Source organism: Hyperolius riggenbachi, chromosome 3 (genome assembly GCF_040937935.1).
Source record: "Hyperolius riggenbachi isolate aHypRig1 chromosome 3, aHypRig1.pri, whole genome shotgun sequence".
Lineage (NCBI taxonomy): Eukaryota > Metazoa > Chordata > Amphibia > Anura > Hyperoliidae > Hyperolius > Hyperolius riggenbachi.
Window position 1 is genome coordinate 41,240,574 of NC_090648.1, and position 12,245 is coordinate 41,252,818.

The 12,245-nt window shown below is 40.1% G+C and overlaps 1 protein-coding gene and 17 non-coding genes across 18 annotated transcripts in view; all 18 read left to right on the plus strand.

Moving 5' to 3' along the window:
• The window catches only part of GUCY2D (guanylate cyclase 2D, retinal), a 604,889-nt gene that overhangs the window by 361,363 nt on the left and 231,281 nt on the right, over nucleotides 1–12,245 (plus strand). The gene's annotated exons all lie outside the window — the stretch shown is intronic.
• On the plus strand, nucleotides 120–191 carry TRNAW-CCA (transfer RNA tryptophan (anticodon CCA)). Its single transcript has one exon. It is a non-coding gene; the product is annotated as a tRNA-Trp (tRNA).
• Nucleotides 866–937, plus strand: TRNAW-CCA (transfer RNA tryptophan (anticodon CCA)). The gene has a single exon. It is a non-coding gene; the product is annotated as a tRNA-Trp (tRNA).
• Nucleotides 1,609–1,680, plus strand: TRNAW-CCA (transfer RNA tryptophan (anticodon CCA)). Its single transcript has one exon. It is a non-coding gene; the product is annotated as a tRNA-Trp (tRNA).
• TRNAW-CCA (transfer RNA tryptophan (anticodon CCA)) lies at nucleotides 2,353–2,424 on the plus strand. Its single transcript has one exon. It is a non-coding gene; the product is annotated as a tRNA-Trp (tRNA).
• TRNAW-CCA (transfer RNA tryptophan (anticodon CCA)) lies at nucleotides 3,096–3,167 on the plus strand. The gene has a single exon. It is a non-coding gene; the product is annotated as a tRNA-Trp (tRNA).
• On the plus strand, nucleotides 3,840–3,911 carry TRNAW-CCA (transfer RNA tryptophan (anticodon CCA)). Its single transcript has one exon. It is a non-coding gene; the product is annotated as a tRNA-Trp (tRNA).
• On the plus strand, nucleotides 4,584–4,655 carry TRNAW-CCA (transfer RNA tryptophan (anticodon CCA)). The gene has a single exon. It is a non-coding gene; the product is annotated as a tRNA-Trp (tRNA).
• On the plus strand, nucleotides 5,327–5,398 carry TRNAW-CCA (transfer RNA tryptophan (anticodon CCA)). Its single transcript has one exon. It is a non-coding gene; the product is annotated as a tRNA-Trp (tRNA).
• Nucleotides 6,071–6,142, plus strand: TRNAW-CCA (transfer RNA tryptophan (anticodon CCA)). Its single transcript has one exon. It is a non-coding gene; the product is annotated as a tRNA-Trp (tRNA).
• On the plus strand, nucleotides 6,813–6,884 carry TRNAW-CCA (transfer RNA tryptophan (anticodon CCA)). Its single transcript has one exon. It is a non-coding gene; the product is annotated as a tRNA-Trp (tRNA).
• TRNAW-CCA (transfer RNA tryptophan (anticodon CCA)) lies at nucleotides 7,557–7,628 on the plus strand. Its single transcript has one exon. It is a non-coding gene; the product is annotated as a tRNA-Trp (tRNA).
• Nucleotides 8,300–8,371, plus strand: TRNAW-CCA (transfer RNA tryptophan (anticodon CCA)). Its single transcript has one exon. It is a non-coding gene; the product is annotated as a tRNA-Trp (tRNA).
• On the plus strand, nucleotides 9,044–9,115 carry TRNAW-CCA (transfer RNA tryptophan (anticodon CCA)). The gene has a single exon. It is a non-coding gene; the product is annotated as a tRNA-Trp (tRNA).
• Nucleotides 9,788–9,859, plus strand: TRNAW-CCA (transfer RNA tryptophan (anticodon CCA)). The gene has a single exon. It is a non-coding gene; the product is annotated as a tRNA-Trp (tRNA).
• Nucleotides 10,531–10,602, plus strand: TRNAW-CCA (transfer RNA tryptophan (anticodon CCA)). Its single transcript has one exon. It is a non-coding gene; the product is annotated as a tRNA-Trp (tRNA).
• Nucleotides 11,275–11,346, plus strand: TRNAW-CCA (transfer RNA tryptophan (anticodon CCA)). The gene has a single exon. It is a non-coding gene; the product is annotated as a tRNA-Trp (tRNA).
• On the plus strand, nucleotides 12,019–12,090 carry TRNAW-CCA (transfer RNA tryptophan (anticodon CCA)). The gene has a single exon. It is a non-coding gene; the product is annotated as a tRNA-Trp (tRNA).

A 12,245-nucleotide genomic window follows, 5' to 3' on the forward strand; every position in this document is an offset into this window, starting at 1 on the left:
CAAACAGTTCCAAAAACTGTCAGTATAACATTACTAGCAGTAAACCCATTTTGTCATTGTAAAGAAAAGAAAGTCTCTTAGGCCGTCGATGTAACTGTTCCAATATGAAAGAATGCATGGACCTCGTGGCGCAACGGTAGCGCGTCTGACTCCAGATCAGAAGGTTGCGTGTTCAAATCACGTCTGGGTCAGTGAGCTTTTTCACACAAGCCCATGTCTTCACATGGACTCTTTGAAATGCTGTAACCGATTGGTAATATTCTGAAAGGGCAAAACATTGAAAGTACACTTAGCTAACTATCCTCATAGGAGCTGAGAAAGTACACTGTCCACTCTCTCACAGCAATAAAAAATATCCCTTAGCTTGCTACACAATTGGGCAAAGTTCTACAAGCCTTCTTTTGGGGCTGCTGGTGCAGTTGTATAGAAGTGACTATAAACGCTATATTTTCATTTGAACATGACACTTTTCATGTAGCATGATGTGTTTAAGAAGGTGTTTAGTGTGGCTGCCTTTTAAAATGCTGTTAACCTTTTTCATTTGAAGAGAAAGCAAAGAAAAATAAGCAGTGGGCACAGTAGTGAGTGTCTGAGGATAGAAGCATTGTGTGGCATTTCTGGTATTCTCTTATTTGCTTAAAATTGTGTAGAGAAGAGAACGCTGGTACCCTCTGTGAGTATAGCATTATTAGCAGTAAACCATTGTTGTCAGTGTAAACAAAAGAAAGTCTCTTAAGCCGCCGATCAAACAGTTCCAAAAAACTGTCAGTATAACATTACTAGCAGTAAACCCATATTGTCATTTTAAAGAAAAGAAAATCTCTTAGGCCGTCGATGTAACTTTTCCAATGCACAAGAATGCAGGGACCTCGTGGCGCAACGGTAGCGCGTCTGACTCCAGATCAGAAGGTTGTGTGTTCAAATCACGTCGGGGTCAGTGAGCTTTTTCACACAAGCCCATGTCTTCACATGGACTCCTTGAAATGCTGTAACCGATTGGAAAATTCTGACAGGGCAAAACATTGAAGGTACACGTAGCTCACTATCCTCATAGGAGCTGAGAAAGTACACTGTCCACTCTCTCACAGCAATTAAAAATATCCCTTAGCTTGCTACGCAATTGGGCAAAGTTCTACAACCCTTCTTTTGGGGCTGCTGGTGCAGTTGTATAGAAGTGACTAAAAACGCTATATTTTCATTTGAACATGACACTTTTCATGTAGCATGATGTGTTTAAGAATGTGTTTAGTGTGGCTGCCTTTTAAAATGCTGTTAACCTTTTTCATTGAAGAGAAATCAAAGAAAAATAAGCAGTGGGCACAGTAGTGAGTGTCTGAGGATAGAAGCATTGTGTGGCATTTCTGGTATTCTCTTTTTTGCTTAAAATTGTGTAGAGAAGAGAACGCTGGTACCCTCTGTGAGTATAGCATTATTAGCAGTAAACCATTGTTGTCATTGTAAACAAAAGAAAGTCTCTTAGGCCGTCGATCAAACAGTTCCAAAAACTGTGAGTTTAACATTACTAGCAGTAAACCCATATTGTCATTGTAAAGAAAAGAAAGTCTCTTAGGCCGTCGATGTAACTTTTCCAATACAAAAGAATGCAGGGACCTTGTGGCGCAACGGTAGCGCGTCTGACTCCAGATCAGAAGGTTGCGTGTTCAAATCACGTCGGGGTCAGTGAGCTTTTTCACACAAGCCCATGTCTTCACATGGACTCCTTGAAATGCTGTAACCGATTGGAAAATTCTGAAAGGGCAAAACATTGAAAGTACACGTAGCTAACTATCCTCATAGGAGCTGAGAAAGTACACTGTCCACTCTCTCACAGCAATAAAAAATATCCCTTAGCTTGCTACGCAATTGGGCAAAGTTCTACAACCCTTGTTTTGGGGCTGCTGGTGCAGTTGTATAGAAGTGACTATAAACACTATATTTTCATTTGAACATGACACTTTTCATGTAGCATGATGTGTTTAAGAAGGTGTTTAGTGTGGCTGCCTTTTAAAATGCTGTTAACCTTTTTCATTTGAAGAGAAAGCAAAGAAAAATAAGCAGTGGGCACAGTAGTGAGTGTCTGAGGATAGAAGCATTGTGTGGCATTTCTGGTATTCTCTTATTTGCTTAAAATTGTGTAGAGAAGAGAACGCTGGTACCCTCTGTGAGTATAGCATTATTAGCAGTAAACCATTGTTGTCATTGTAAACAAAAGAAAGTCTCTTAGGCCGTCGATCAAACAGTTCCTAAAACTGTGAGTATAACATTACTAGCAGTAAACCCATATTGTCATTGTAAAGAAAAGAAAGTCTCTTAGGCCGTCGATGTAACTTTTCCAATACAAAAGAATGCAGGGACCTCGTGGCGCAACGGTAGCGCGTCTGACTCCAGATCAGAAGGTTGCGTGTTCAAATCACGTCGGGGTCAGTGAGCATTTTCACACAAGCCCATGTCTTCACATGGACTCTTTGAAATGCTGTAACCGATTGGAAAATTCTGAAAGGGCAAAACATTGAAAGTACACTTAGCTCACTATCCTCATAGGAGCTGAGAAAGTACACTGTCCACTCTCTCACAGCAATAAAAAATATCCCTTAGCTTGCTACACAATTGGGCAAAGTTCTACAACCCTTCTTTTGGGGCTGCTAATGCAGTTGTATAGAAGTGACTGTAAACGCTATATTTTCATTTGAACATGACACTTTTCATGTAGCATGATGTGTTTAAGAAAGTGTTTAGTGTGGCTGCCTTTTAAAATGCTGTTAACCTTTTTCATTTGAAGAGAAAGCAAAGAAAAATAAGCAGTGGGCACAGTAGTGAGTGTCTGAGGATAGAAACATTGTGTGGCATTTCTGGTATTCTCTTTTTTGCTTAAAATTGTGTAGAGAAGAGAACGCTGGTACCCTCTGTGAGTATAGCATTATTAGCAGTAAACCATTGTTGTCATTGTAAACAAAAGAAAGTCTCTTAAGCCGCCGATCAAAAAGTTCCAAAAAACTGTCAGTATAACATTACTAGCAGTAAACCCATATTGTCATTGTAAAGAAAAGAAAATCTTAGGCCGTCGATGTAACTTTTCCAATGCACAAGAATGCAGGGACCTCGTGGCGCAACGGTAGCGTGTCTGACTCCAGATCAGAAGGTTGCGTGTTCAAATCATGTCGGGGTCAGTGAGCTTTTTCACACAAGCCCATGTCTTCACATTGACTCCTTGAAATGCTGTAACCGATTGGAAAATTCTGACAGGGCAAAACATTGAAGGTACACGTAGCTCACTATCCTCATAGGAGCTGAGAAAGTACACTGTCCACTCTCTCACAGCAATAAAAAATATCCCTTAGCTTGCTACACAATTGGGCAAAGTTCTACAAGCCTTCTTTTGGGGCTGCTGGTGCAGTTGTATAGAAGTGACTATAAACGCTATATTTTCATTTGAACATGACACTTTTCATGTAGCATGATGTGTTTAAGAAGGTGTTTAGTGTGGCTGCCTTTTAAAATGCTGTTAACCTTTTTCATTTGAAGAGAAAGCAAAGAAAAATAAGCAGTGGGCACAGTAGTGAGTGTCTGAGGATAGAAGCATTGTGTGGCATTTCTGGTATTCTCTTATTTGCTTAAAATTGTGTAGAGAAGAGAACGCTGGTACCTTCTGTGAGTATAGCATTATTAGCAGTAAACCATTGTTGTCATTGTAAACAAAAGAAAGTCTCTTAGGCCGTCGATCAAACAGTTCCAAAAACTGTGAGTATAACATTACTAGCAGTAAACCCATATTGTCATTGTAAAGAAAAGAAAGTCTCTTAGGCCGTCGATGTAACTTTTCCAATACAAAAGAATGCAGGGACCTCGTGGCGCAACGGTAGCGCGTCTGACTCCAGATCAGAAGGTTGCGTGTTCAAATCATGTCGGGGTCAGTGAGCATTTTCACACAAGCCCATGTCTTCACATGGACTCTTTGAAATGCTGTAACCGATTGGTAAATTCTGAAAGGGCAAAACATTGAAAGTACACTTAGCTCACTATCCTCATAGGAGCTGAGAAAGTACACTGTCCACTCTCTCACAGCAATAAAAAATATCCCTTAGCTTGCTACACAATTGGGCAAAGTTCTACAACCCTTCTTTTGGGGCTGCTAATGCAGTTGTATAGAAGTGACTATAAACACTATATTTTCATTTGAACATGACACTTTTCATGTAGCATGATGTGTTTAAGAAGGTGTTTAGTGTGGCTGCCTTTTAAAATGCTGTTAACCTTTTTCATTTGAAGAGAAAGCAAAGAAAAATAAGCAGTGGGCACAGTAGTGAGTGTCTGAGGATAGAAGCATTGTGTGGCATTTCTGGTATTCTCTTATTTGCTTAAAATTGTGTAGAGAAGAGAACGCTGGTACCCTCTGTGAGTATAGCATTATTAGCAGTAAACCATTGTTGTCATTGTAAACAAAAGAAAGTCTCTTAGGCCGTCGATCAAACAGTTCCTAAAACTGTGAGTATAACATTACTAGCAGTAAACCCATATTGTCATTGTAAAGAAAAGAAAGTCTCTTAGGCCGTCGATGTAACTTTTCCAATACAAAAGAATGCAGGGACCTCGTGGCGCAACGGTAGCGCGTCTGACTCCAGATCAGAAGGTTGCGTGTTCAAATCACGTCGGGGTCAGTGAGCATTTTCACACAAGCCCATGTCTTCACATGGACTCTTTGAAATGCTGTAACCGATTGGAAAATTCTGAAAGGGCAAAACATTGAAAGTACACTTAGCTCACTATCCTCATAGGAGCTGAGAAAGTACACTGTCCACTCTCTCACAGCAATAAAAAATATCCCTTAGCTTGCTACACAATTGGGCAAAGTTCTACAACCCTTCTTTTGGGGCTGCTAATGCAGTTGTATAGAAGTGACTGTAAACGCTATATTTTCATTTGAACATGACACTTTTCATGTAGCATGATGTGTTTAAGAAAGTGTTTAGTGTGGCTGCCTTTTAAAATGCTGTTAACCTTTTTCATTTGAAGAGAAAGCAAAGAAAAATAAGCAGTGGGCACAGTAGTGAGTGTCTGAGGATAGAAACATTGTGTGGCATTTCTGGTATTCTCTTTTTTGCTTAAAATTGTGTAGAGAAGAGAACGCTGGTACCCTCTGTGAGTATAGCATTATTAGCAGTAAACCATTGTTGTCATTGTAAACAAAAGAAAGTCTCTTAAGCCGCCGATCAAAAAGTTCCAAAAAACTGTCAGTATAACATTACTAGCAGTAAACCCATATTGTCATTGTAAAGAAAAGAAAATCTTAGGCCGTCGATGTAACTTTTCCAATGCACAAGAATGCAGGGACCTCGTGGCGCAACGGTAGCGTGTCTGACTCCAGATCAGAAGGTTGCGTGTTCAAATCATGTCGGGGTCAGTGAGCTTTTTCACACAAGCCCATGTCTTCACATTGACTCCTTGAAATGCTGTAACCGATTGGAAAATTCTGACAGGGCAAAACATTGAAGGTACACGTAGCTCACTATCCTCATAGGAGCTGAGAAAGTACACTGTCCACTCTCTCACAGCAATAAAAAATATCCCTTAGCTTGCTACACAATTGGGCAAAGTTCTACAAGCCTTCTTTTGGGGCTGCTGGTGCAGTTGTATAGAAGTGACTATAAACGCTATATTTTCATTTGAACATGACACTTTTCATGTAGCATGATGTGTTTAAGAAGGTGTTTAGTGTGGCTGCCTTTTAAAATGCTGTTAACCTTTTTCATTTGAAGAGAAAGCAAAGAAAAATAAGCAGTGGGCACAGTAGTGAGTGTCTGAGGATAGAAGCATTGTGTGGCATTTCTGGTATTCTCTTATTTGCTTAAAATTGTGTAGAGAAGAGAACGCTGGTACCTTCTGTGAGTATAGCATTATTAGCAGTAAACCATTGTTGTCATTGTAAACAAAAGAAAGTCTCTTAGGCCGTCGATCAAACAGTTCCAAAAACTGTGAGTATAACATTACTAGCAGTAAACCCATATTGTCATTGTAAAGAAAAGAAAGTCTCTTAGGCCGTCGATGTAACTTTTCCAATACAAAAGAATGCAGGGACCTCGTGGCGCAACGGTAGCGCGTCTGACTCCAGATCAGAAGGTTGCGTGTTCAAATCACGTCAGGGTCAGTGAGCATTTTCACACAAGCCCATGTCTTCACATGGACTCTTTGAAATGCTGTAACCGATTGGTAAATTCTGAAAGGGCAAAACATTGAAAGTACACTTAGCTCACTATCCTCATAGGAGCTGAGAAAGTACACTGTCCACTCTCTCACAGCAATAAAAAATATCCCTTAGCTTGCTACACAATTGGGCAAAGTTCTACAACCCTTCTTTTGGGGCTGCTAATGCAGTTGTATAGAAGTGACTGTAAACGCTATATTTTCATTTGAACATGACACTTTTCATGTAGCATGATGTGTTTAAGAAAGTGTTTAGTGTGGCTGCCTTTTAAAATGCTGTTAACCTTTTTCATTTGAAGAGAAAGCAAAGAAAAATAAGCAGTGGGCACAGTAGTGAGTGTCTGAGGATAGAAACATTGTGTGGCATTTCTGGTATTCTCTTTTTTGCTTAAAATTGTGTAGAGAAGATAACGCTGGTACCCTCTGTGAGTATAGCATTATTAGCAGTAAACCATTGTTGTCATTGTAAACAAAAGAAAGTCTCTTAGGCCGTCGATCAAACAGTTCCAAAAACTGTCAGTATAACATTACTAGCAGTAAACCCATATTGTCATTGTAAAGAAAAGAAAATCTTAGGCCGTCGATGTAACTTTTCCAATGCACACGAATGCAGGGACCTCGTGGCGCAACGGTAGCGTGTCTGACTCCAGATCAGAAGGTTGCGTGTTCAAATCATGTCGGGGTCAGTGAGCTTTTTCACACAAGCCCATGTCTTCACATGGACTCCTTGAAATGCTGTAACCGATTGGAAAATTCTGAAAGGGCAAAACATTGAAAGTACACGTAGCTAACTATCCTCATAGGAGCTGAGAAAGTACACTGTCCACTCTCTCACAGCAATAAAAAATATCCCTTAGCTTGCTACGCAATTGGGCAAAGTTCTACAACCCTTGTTTTGGGGCTGCTGGTGCAGTTGTATAGAAGTGACTATAAACGCTATATTTTCATTTGAACATGACACTTTTCATGTAGCATGATGTGTTTAAGAAGGTGTTTAGTGTGGCTGCCTTTTAAAATGCTGTTAACCTTTTTCATTTGAAGAGAAAGCAAAGAAAAATAAGCAGTGGGCACAGTAGTGAGTGTCTGAGGATAGAAGCATTGTGTGGCATTTCTGGTATTCTCTTATTTGCTTAAAATTGTGTAGAGAAGAGAACGCTGGTACCCTCTGTGAGTATAGCATTATTAGCAGTAAACCATTGTTGTCATTGTAAACAAAAGAAAGTCTCTTAGGCCGTCGATCAAACAGTTCCAAAAACTGTGAGTATAACATTACTAGCAGTAAACCCATATTGTCATTGTAAAGAAAAGAAAGTCTCTTAGGCCGTCGATGTAACTTTTCCAATACAAAAAAATGCAGGGACCTCGTGGCGCAACGGTAGCGCGTCTGACTCCAGATCAGAAGGTTGCGTGTTCAAATCACGTCGGGGTCAGTGAGCATTTTCACACAAGCCCATGTCTTCACATGGACTCTTTGAAATGCTGTAACCGATTGGAAAATTCTGAAAGGGCAAAACATTGAAAGTACACTTAGCTCACTATCCTCATAGGAGCTGAGAAAGTACACTGTCCACTCTCTTACAGCAATAAAAAATATCCCTTAGCTTGCTACACAATTGGGCAAAGTTCTACAACCCTTCTTTTGGGGCTGCTAATGCAGTTATATAGAAGTGACTGTAAACGCTATATTTTCATTTGAACATGACACTTTTCATGTAGCATGATGTGTTTAAGAAAGTGTTTAGTGTGGCTGCCTTTTAAAATGCTGTTAACCTTTTTCATTTGAAGAGAAAGCAAAGAAAAATAAGCAGTGGGCACAGTAGTGAGTGTCTGAGGATAGAAACATTGTGTGGCATTTCTGGTATTCTCTTTTTTGCTTAAAATTGTGTAGAGAAGAGAACGCTGGTACCCTCTGTGAGTATAGCATTATTAGCAGTAAACCATTGTTGTCATTGTAAACAAAAGAAAGTCTCTTAAGCCGCCGATCAAAAAGTTCCAAAAAACTGTCAGTATAACATTACTAGCAGTAAACCCATATTGTCATTGTAAAGAAAAGAAAATCTTAGGCCGTCGATGTAACTTTTCCAATGCACAAGAATGCAGGGACCTCGTGGCGCAACGGTAGCGTGTCTGACTCCAGATCAGAAGGTTGCGTGTTCAAATCATGTCGGGGTCAGTGAGCTTTTTCACACAAGCCCATGTCTTCACATGGACTCCTTGAAATGCTGTAACCGATTGGAAAATTCTGACAGGGCAAAACATTGAAGGTACACGTAGCTCACTATCCTCATAGGAGCTGAGAAAGTACACTGTCCACTCTCTCACAGCAATAAAAAATATCCCTTAGCTTGCTACACAATTGGGCAAAGTTCTACAAGCCTTCTTTTGGGGCTGCTGGTGCAGTTGTATAGAAGTGACTATAAACGCTATATTTTCATTTGAACATGACACTTTTCATGTAGCATGATGTGTTTAAGAAGGTGTTTAGTGTGGCTGCCTTTTAAAATGCTGTTAACCTTTTTCATTTGAAGAGAAAGCAAAGAAAAATAAGCAGTGGGCACAGTAGTGAGTGTCTGAGGATAGAAGCATTGTGTGGCATTTCTGGTATTCTCTTATTTGCTTAAAATTGTGTAGAGAAGAGAACGCTGGTACCCTCTGTGAGTATAGCATTATTAGCAGTAAACCATTGTTGTCATTGTAAACAAAAGAAAGTCTCTTAGGCCGTCGATCAAACAGTTCCAAAAACTGTGAGTATAACATTACTAGCAGTAAACCCATATTGTCATTGTAAAGAAAAGAAAGTCTCTTAGGCCGTCGATGTAACTTTTCCAATACAGAAGAATGCAGGGACCTCGTGGCGCAACGGTAGCGCGTCTGACTCCAGATCAGAAGGTTGCGTGTTCAAATCACGTCGGGGTCAGTGAGCTTTTTCACAAAAGCCCATGTCTTCACATGGACTCCTTGAAATGCTGTAACCGATTGGAAAATTCTGAAAGGGCAAAACATTGAAAGTACACGTAGCTAACTATCCTCATAGGAGCTGAGAAAGTACACTGTCCACTCTCTCACAGCAATAAAAAATATCCTTTAGCTTGCTACGCAATTGGGCAAAGTTCTACAACCCTTGTTTTGGGGCTGCTGGTGCAGTTGTATAGAAGTGACTATAAACGCTATATTTTCATTTGAACATGACACTTTTCATGTAGCATGATGTGTTTAAGAAAGTGTTTAGTGTGGCTGCCTTTTAAAATGCTGTTAACCTTTTTCATTTGAAGAGAAAGCAAAGAAAAATAAGCAGTGGGCACAGTAGTGAGTGTCTGAGGATAGAAACATTGTGTGGCATTTCTGGTATTCTCTTTTTTGCTTAAAATTGTGTAGAGAAGAGAACGCTGGTACCCTCTGTGAGTATAGCATTATTAGCAGTAAACCATTGTTGTCATTGTAAACAAAAGAAAGTCTCTTAGGCCGTCGATCAAACAGTTCCAAAAACTGTGAGTATAACATTACTAGCAGTAAACCCATATTGTCATTGTAAAGAAAAGAAAGTCTCTTAGGCCGTCGATGTAACTTTTCCAATACAAAAGAATGCAGGGACCTCGTGGCGCAACGGTAGCGCGTCTGACTCCAGATCAGAAGGTTGCGTGTTCAAATCACGTCGGGGTCAGTGAGCTTTTTCACACAAGCCCATGTCTTCACATGGACTCCTTGAAATGCTGTAACCGATTGGAAAATTCTGAAAGGGCAAAACATTGAAAGTACACTTAGCTCACTATCCTCATAGGAGCTGAGAAAGTACACTGTCCACTCTCTCACAGCAATAAAAAATATCCCTTAGCTTGCTACGCAATTGGGCAAAGTTCTACAACCCTTCTTTTGGGGCTGCTAATGCAGTTGTATAGAAGTGACTGTAAACGCTATATTTTCATTTGAACATGACACTTTTCATGTAGCATGATGTGTTTAAGAAAGTGTTTAGTGTGGCTGCCTTTTAAAACGCTGTTAACCTTTTTCATTTGAAGAGAAAGCAAAGAAAAATAAGCAGTGGGCACAGTAGTGAGTGTCTGAGGATAGAAACATTGTGTGGCATTTCTGGTATTCTCTTTTTTGCTTAAAATTGTGTAGAGAAGAGAACGCTGGTACCCTCTGTGAGTATAGCATTATTAGCAGTAAACCATTGTTGTCATTGTAAACAAAAGAAAGTCTCTTAAGCCGCCGATCAAAAAGTTCCAAAAAACTGTCAGTATAACATTACTAGCAGTAAACCCATATTGTCATTGTAAAGAAAAGAAAATCTTAGGCCGTCGATGTAACTTTTCCAATGCACAAGAATGCAGGGACCTCGTGGCGCAACGGTAGCGCGTCTGACTCCAGGTCAGAAGGTTGCGTGTTCAAATCATGTCGGGGTCAGTGAACTTTTTCACACAAGCCCATGTCTTCACATGGACTCCTTGAAATGCTGTAACCGATTGGAAAATTCTGACAGGGCAAAACATTGAAGGTACACGTAGCTCACTATCCTCATAGGAGCTGAGAAAGTACACTGTCCACTCTCTCACAGCAATAAAAAATATCCCTTAGCTTGCTACACAATTGGGCAAAGTTCTACAAGCCTTCTTTTGGGGCTGCTGGTGCAGTTGTATAGAAGTGACTATAAACGCTATATTTTCATTTGAACATGACACTTTTCATGTAGCATGATGTGTTTAAGAAGGTGTTTAGTGTGGCTGCCTTTTAAAATGCTGTTAACCTTTTTCATTTGAAGAGAAAGCAAAGAAAAATAAGCAGTGGGCACAGTAGTGAGTGTCTGAGGATAGAAGCATTGTGTGGCATTTCTGGTATTCTCTTATTTGCTTAAAATTGTGTAGAGAAGAGAACGCTGGTACCCTCTGTGAGTATAGCATTATTAGCAGTAAACCATTGTTGTCATTGTAAACAAAAGAAAGTCTCTTAGGCCGTCGATCAAACAGTTCCAAAAACTGTGAGTATAACATTACTAGCAGTAAACCCATATTGTCATTGTAAAGAAAAGAAAGTCTCTTAGGCCGTCGATGTAACTTTTCCAATACAAAAGAATGCAGGGACCTCGTGGCGCAACGGTAGTGCGTCTGACTCCAGATCAGAAGGTTGCGTGTTCAAATCACGTCGGGGTCAGTGAGCTTTTTCACAAAAGCCCATGTCTTCACATGGACTCCTTGAAATGCTGTAACCGATTGGAAAATTCTGAAAGGGCAAAACATTGAAAGTACACGTAGCTAACTATCCTCATAGGAGCTGAGAAAGTACACTGTCCACTCTCTCACAGCAATAAAAAATATCCTTTAGCTTGCTACGCAATTGGGCAAAGTTCTACAACCCTTGTTTTGGGGCTGCTGGTGCAGTTGTATAGAAGTGACTATAAACGCTATATTTTCATTTGAACATGACACTTTTCATGTAGCATGATGTGTTTAAGAAAGTGTTTAGTGTGGCTGCCTTTTAAAATGCTGTTAACCTTTTTCATTTGAAGAGAAAGCAAAGAAAAATAAGCAGTGGGCACAGTAGTGAGTGTCTGAGGATAGAAACATTGTGTGGCATTTCTGGTATTCTCTTTTTTGCTTAAAATTGTGTAGAGAAGAGAACGCTGGTACCCTCTGTGAGTATAGCATTATTAGCAGTAAACCATTGTTGTCATTGTAAACAAAAGAAAGTCTCTTAGGCCGTCGATCAAACAGTTCCAAAAACTGTGAGTATAACATTACTAGCAGTAAACCCATATTGTCATTGTAAAGAAAAGAAAGTCTCTTAGGCCGTCGATGTAACTTTTCCAATACAAAAGAATGCAGGGACCTCGTGGCGCAACGGTAGCGCGTCTGACTCCAGATCAGAAGGTTGCGTGTTCAAATCACGTCGGGGTCAGTGAGCTTTTTCACACAAGCCCATGTCTTCACATGGACTCCTTGAAATGCTGTAACCGATTGGAAAATTCTGAAAGGGCAAAACATTGAAAGTACACTTAGCTCACTATCCTCATAGGAGCTGAGAAAGTACACTGTCCACTCTCTCACAGCAAT